Source organism: Triticum aestivum, chromosome 7D (assembly GCF_018294505.1).
Source record: "Triticum aestivum cultivar Chinese Spring chromosome 7D, IWGSC CS RefSeq v2.1, whole genome shotgun sequence".
Taxonomy (NCBI): domain Eukaryota; kingdom Viridiplantae; phylum Streptophyta; class Magnoliopsida; order Poales; family Poaceae; genus Triticum; species Triticum aestivum.
In genome coordinates, this window is record NC_057814.1 from 43,143,441 (window position 1) to 43,150,354 (window position 6,914).

The following is a 6,914-nucleotide window of genomic DNA, read 5'->3' on the forward strand; positions in this document are numbered from 1 at the left end:
TCCTTTTCCAAAAAAAATCCATCTTCTGTGACGCCACACAGACCATGGATATGAAACGAGAGAGGCAAAGCATCCAGCGCCTCAGGCGAAGGTTGGCGCGATGGGTGGACGTCGCTGTAACATGCGGCGGCAAGGCTAAGGTGGTGCTCGGAGGAATTGGTTGAAGAGGAGAGAGCGGTGGGAGGAGGGAGAGCTCAGAGAGAATACATTTTTTTTCTCAAATTTGAGCACAAAGGGCATGTTTCAGGAGCAACTTCTTAAAATTTTGAGTAGCCGAAGACTTGAGGTATGGGCTAGCAGGGGCTTTAACTTCCTGTTAGCCAAGCGACCACGCAGGCGGCGGCGGACATGCAAGCGACGGCGGAGGAAGCCAAGCGGTTGCGCGACGAGCGGTAGGTGGCAGCCAACCAGGATTGCTGCGGCCCCTAGCCCTTCCGCCGCTGGAAAGACCGCATTTTTAGGCCAGGCTAGGCATGCGTACGAGGTTATTTTTTTCATGAATATGCAAGATTGCGTATCATTTTATTGATAAAAAGAAGGAGAAAAGGGGGTGCAGCCAATCAGGGCAGAAATAAAGCCAAGATCGTTGGAGCAGACAGGAGGGAGTTGCTCAGCTCGGACCTAGGAAAAACTATGACAAGAGTACAAGACTATAGTGCTAAGTCCTCGGGCCCGCGCGAACCCAAGTCTTGGCCTTGGGTACCTCTCTTAGTTTTTTCTAGGTTTTTAAAATTTTAGTTTAATTTATCTAGTTTAGTTGTAATATGTCAGAACCTTATCCAGTTTTAAGTGAAAGTCGTCTGGCTTGCATAAAATTCTTTCAATTTTTTAAATGGCCACTGCTACAAATCATCCGGATGATGTTTGCAGAAAATCATCCGCTTCGGGAGTCGTCCGATCTGGCGAACAGGGCCGTTTGAGTCATACGCTCTGCAACCCGTCTTCCTCTCCTCTTGGCAGACAACCATGAGGACCCCCCGACCTTGTCTCTCTGTAGCACCTCGACAGCCCCTGGCTATGCTGCATCACAACTCGGAGAACCACACTGGCGGCACTGACGATGCTCCATGGCAGCACAGCCGACCCCCATGATTCTCCATCGCAGCACTAGCTCTGCTCCTCACTGGCCACCATATGGAGCAGTCGTCGATGTTGCCAGCCACCGTATCCAGCACTGACAGAGCTCCAATGCAGCAACCGCGATTCCGGCAAAGCTCTAATGCAGCAACCGGCAACTCCGACGAAGCTCCAATGCAACCCCGGCGACTACGGCGAAGCTCCAATGCAGCAATCGGCGACTCCGACGAAGCTCCAATGCAACCCCGGCGACTACGGCGAAGCTCCAATGCAGCAACCACTACAAGAAATATGTCAGCTTGCGACCATCACTATTGGTCACTGAAAGGTCATTGTTTTTCATTTGCGACCTTTTTGCGACCAAAAACAGATGGTCAAAAGCTGGCGGTCGTAAACTGAAATTAGTGACCTTCTTTGTGATATGTAAAAGGTCGTTGGTTCCACGGCCAAATTTTTGGTCACTAGCAACCTCCCCAGGCCACGTAGGCATCCAACGTGGCAAGCTGATGTGGCACAAGAATCAGCCCGGTCCAATTCGGTTTTCTACATGGGCCTAGCCCAACAATTCGGCATTTTTATATATTTTTTCTATCAATTTTTGATCAGCTTCATGGGCCAAGCCCAACATTTTTATGTCCATTTCATTTATCCTTTTTGTTCTGCCTTCTTAGAAATGCACGATGCGATTTGTTTGGGCCATAGCCTTCTTAGAGCCCAAATATTGTTTGGTCCAGTAGAATATTTGGTCTTTTTAATTCACAGATTCCAATTTATACACATTTAAAAATCAAACAATTAGTAATTCTCTTATTAAATGATCAAATCCAGAACTCATATGATCAACATTCACAAAAACATACAAGACTGCACATCCGCAGTAACATAGCTTGAACAAGCCTAATTACAGTTTATATCCAAGAAGTGTACGTGCAATCCAAAACATGGTGACAAATATGAACCGAAACTATGGTTCACACCCTTGCTTGGCTCTTTGCTGTCAAAGTATATAGTCGTCCTTGGACCTTGGGAGCTACCACCAACAGCACGGTTGTCCTGGTTGTACTTCTGTGGTCAAAGTCCTCACCTGGAAAATATTATACAACTCAGTTATATATTCACGACTCATAACTCATGACATGACATGACACTAAGAGAGAACATCATAGAGACTCAACCAGATCCTAATATAAAGGCTATTCAAACCATAGCTAATTTATTCCAGTATTTTTGGACATGTGTGTTGCTGCTGTTTTCTGGAAACATGGAGTACAAGTATTTTTGGAAACATGGAAGAACATGATTTATTATCCTGGAGACTAGACAAGAGTTGTTCTGACCATTGTTACTCCAGTGAAGAGGATGACTAAAATCGCTCAATGGTTGAGAATACACCAACAACTTCAAACTCTCCTAACGAAAGATTCGAGTGCTGGAAACCTAGAAGCGGGACAGATTATAGAGTTACCTGAGTGGAGTAAGGGACTATTTAAAACATAGGAATTTCAAAGGAATCAGTCCATTTCCTGCAGGAACATAAATTAAAGTTAGTGTTCAAAACTTAGCACTAGAATACCAGTCTCAAACTTTTCAAACTTTGCATAATTAAGGGAACAGCCCCAGCAAGCATCAGACTTTTCTGAAGTTATGTCCAACTTGCAGAACAAAGTGACTTCTCAAAACAACAAGTTGTAATGATTGCGGGAAAACATTGTTGAACTACAATTAGAGAATGGTCTCCAAGATGTATTAAACATACACATGTGAGTACTGGACAACTGATATAGAGATGAGCTACACATTTACTGGTCACTTCAGAAGATGGCATGACAAGAGATTGATTACACTATAAATATATTTCCATGGTTGAAACAAATAGCTCCTCAACAAACTGGAAAGCATAATAACTGCATATGCGTCTATCATTTCCTAACCAGAGAATACATCCTTGAACTTAGGATGACCTGACAAGATGCATTCAGTCAAGACAAGGCAGTGCAACAACGGTGCATCATTAGTGCCACAAGTCCACCACAAAATCAAGCATGCCATGCCACAACTCTGAACTCAAGGAGGAAGCAGAGACAAGCCGTGACTTACAGTTGTAGCTTAGAAACCAAGCATAAGGGCAATTCAAGTACAAAACTCTGGAGTTAATACCTGATCCTTGACAGACTTGGCCATCTTGCGGAACTCCTTGCGCATCAGAGTCTTGTGCTGGAGCTTGGCAGGGGTGTTCTGCTTCTTGGTCTTGGTCGTGGACAGGACAACAGGGGAGCAACTAGAGTAGAATCTGGGCTTGTGGTAGAAGAATAGAAAAATTGATACTAGGCCGTTGGATCAAACATGGTTGGTACAGATTCTGTTTGAGGGATCCCAGGCCACTTATTGTACATTTCATGAAAACCCCCCTAGTACAGTTAGATATAAAACAGGAGCTTTTGCAGTAACCACATCAAAGTTTCTCATATTGAATCGTTGTATCCTTGTAATGCAACCAATTTGGAACTTCACACATTTGTGCCTCCTCTTAACTCAGCAGAATTGACGCTTGCCAAATTACCAACACCCTCAAACTTAGGTTCATCTTCCTGAACCATACCCTTTTTTCACAATCAAAGGTGCTCAAATTTAGTTAGTTTGGATACAAATAGCAAGTTAATTCAGAAAAGCATTACCAGCGGTAGCTTAGCACACAAGTATGCACAAAAACTAGCCTCTACAAATAAAAGACGTAGTAAAATTACAAAAGGCTTGGCCTAGCTCCTCAATTTCATACAGGATACCGTAGTCTAACCAAACCATGGCATTGAGCTTTTCGAACAGGCAGTTTCATCAAGCATGCAATCTGTTTCCACAACGTGGTTACCTCTTGAGATATTGATTGTTTCTTTTTTGGTGTACTGAAATCATCAATGAGAAGCATTTTGGAATTAATCTCTCCAAATAGCATCACTGAAATCTTGATTTTGAACACTATTGGTAGATTCAACGTCTGCAAACCATTTTTTTAGCAAAATAACATCAAAACAAGGATAACAGAATATTAGGCACATCAAGATATTCTTGCCTTTCCAAGATGGTTGTTCTCACCTGATAGTGTTGGTACACAGTTTAAGACCATTGGAACCAAGGGCTCTCCTAAAGGCGATTTTGCACTATTGATCCCCTCCATTACCAGATCCTGGGATGAGAATTGCAAAGTCCACATGGACCAGAACAAGGGCACAACAACTTATGGCAACAGTTCTAATGTTCTTTAGGCATAGAAAAGAATTTATGTATCATAATTATCAAGGTAAACAATCTGTCATTGCAAAGACCGAAGATAATGGAAGTGCAAAAGAGTGCAGATGATGCGAAAAAACAGGGGGTATGTTTGTTTAACATATATTTCTAGATAACAAATGAGTCTGCAATTGGCTTTTGAGCGAACACTTGAACCTGAGACTCAGCAGGAATGATATGGCCATTAATTATTCATGTTCTATATATTCTGTTACATACCGTGACAATTTAGACCATAATGGTTGGCTTTGCTGTTGTAGAATTTCTTCAGCTTTGGCGAGTTATTCATCCAGCCATGTCCTGTTTTTGTTCCAGGAAAAAACGATCCTTCCATAGAGTCCTTCTGAGTTAGGACCTCTACTGTTAGAGCCTTCTGGTTCATTAATCGAGAAAGAAAATGCTAGTACCAAATTAGTAGAGAAGGTTAAAGAGAGTACGAGGTATAACCATTTCAATTTGATTCATCCATTTGCATAAGAAAATCGTGTATTATAATTGTTTGCACAAATATTCAAAACAACTATTACATTTGGCCATTTCTTTACCAGATTTTGTGTTCTGTTTCTGACACTAACGATGCTTCATGGCATCACAGAATATATATATTTTCTATGGTGATAATTTCTGACAATATTATTATTTGAGTGATATGATTACCAATAGTAATTTGGTAAGGAACCAAAATAGTCTAATTAGTTGTTGCCTCTTTTCATTCCTTGCATTAAACTATATTTAAAATGTTAAAATGTATTTCATCTTCTTTGTGCTGCACATATTCTGTTGCAAGGGACACGTCTCTTAGCAATTGATACATGAGCTGCTATGGGCTTATTAAGAAACTCTTAATTGACTCAGAAACAGAAGCATGCTTTCCAGAGAATCCTGACAGATTTGGCATATGTCCTTCCAATAGAAATACTCATGCTTCTACTAGTGAGTCTTTTTTGTTGGATTTGTACGTCCTGAATAAGTCTTTGGAGGTGCTGCTCGTGAATATGGTTGTACATGAACGGGTAACCAACCAACTATACGGCAGTTAAAAGTTTCTTTTTGTCTTTCCGAGCAGATAAAATTTAAAATAAATCATCAATCTCAAGCTCATATTGACATCAAAAGTTCAGACAAAGGTATTTTAACGCGTTGTCAATTGCTAGAACAAGGTAATCGTGTAATACTAAGAACCAAGGCAACACATCTATGCCCAAGAATCACTTCTTTATACGTCAATGACTAAACAGTTTCAGCACTTTCCAAAAAAGGAAGTGTAATATGGATATGATGCGAGAATAACTCAATCAGAACATGCACCATTCATTAATTGGAGAACAATTTCGAATCTAAAAATGCAAAACAATTAACACACACTGGATCTAAACAAACGTGACAACTTGCAACCTTATAGTCTATTCTGTACATGTTTACCAATGTAGGCAAGCACACAAACATAGGAAAATAGCATCAAGTGCAACAACGTGAGGCGTTCAGAGATCTGCCTCATATTCGCTAGATAGAAATCAAAATAAACTGAACTTGACTGGCCACAGGAGCATACCTTGATGTTCAGCGTGAGAGGGGAAGGAGCAGATGAGCCCAACATGGGACAGCCATAACTAAGCTATTGGGGGCACAGATTCTGGCGGAGCTTGGAAGTACATGGATCCTCGTACTGGAACTGGGCCGCCGGCGACGAGACGGTCAGGAGCCGTCAGAGCGAAGATGGAACGACACCTTTGGTACAAGCTTGGCACCGGATCTGAACGCCGCCACCGTCGCCAAGCGAGAGAGACAGAGATGGGCGAGAGGGGTTGGTCCAGGAGGGATTTCTTACGCCATTAGATTGGGGAAATTTGGGGGCTGCACTGCCGCTACGGAGGGCTCGAAGAAGAAGGGCACCGGGAGCAAATTGACCAGGAGAGAGGGACTCGAATGTTAAATTGTTTGCACGGATTCCCCCACTACAATCTGTATCATTCATATTCGATCTGATGGCCCAGAATCAATTTTTCTATTCTTCTACCACAAGTCCAGATTCTACTCTAGTTGCTCCCGGACAACAGCCTTGTCCTCTCCTGCTGATGGCTGGACCGCCACGGTCTTGCTGTTTGCCAAGCCTGAAACCACATCAGCCCCACAGCAAGTTAGCTCCTTGTAGAGACACTTGCAAACAAAAGGGTTAAAACACTGCAAAGAGCTACGGACTGGAGAACTTGTAGGAGTGGACATTGTAGAGGTTGTTCGGCTCGTTGCTGAACCGCAGCTTGGCGTTGCTGTTGCCGAACTATTTTATCAAGAAGCAGTTGTTCTTCTTCACGAGCTCCCAGACCAGAGACCCTGGAACGGTAATCATTTCCCTTGGCCTACATCACCAAAACAACAACCAAAAGTCAGATTCTACAGCTAGCAACAAGCAACAGGACGCACTAATCCTACAGAATCAAGGAAACATTTGACTATTTGAGCAAAATTGTATGCTGATTGCAAGTAGAAACAAGTACAGAGCATCACCAGGATCAAAATATAGCAATAATGGGCCAACGATAATGTACTACTAG

General features: G+C 42.5%; 1 pseudogene; it reads right to left on the reverse strand.

Moving 5' to 3' along the window:
• Positions 1-1,884: 1,884 nt before the first annotated feature.
• Positions 1,885-6,712, reverse strand: LOC123167919 (60S ribosomal protein L28-1-like; annotated as a pseudogene).
• Between the last annotated feature and the right edge of the window lie 202 nt (positions 6,713-6,914).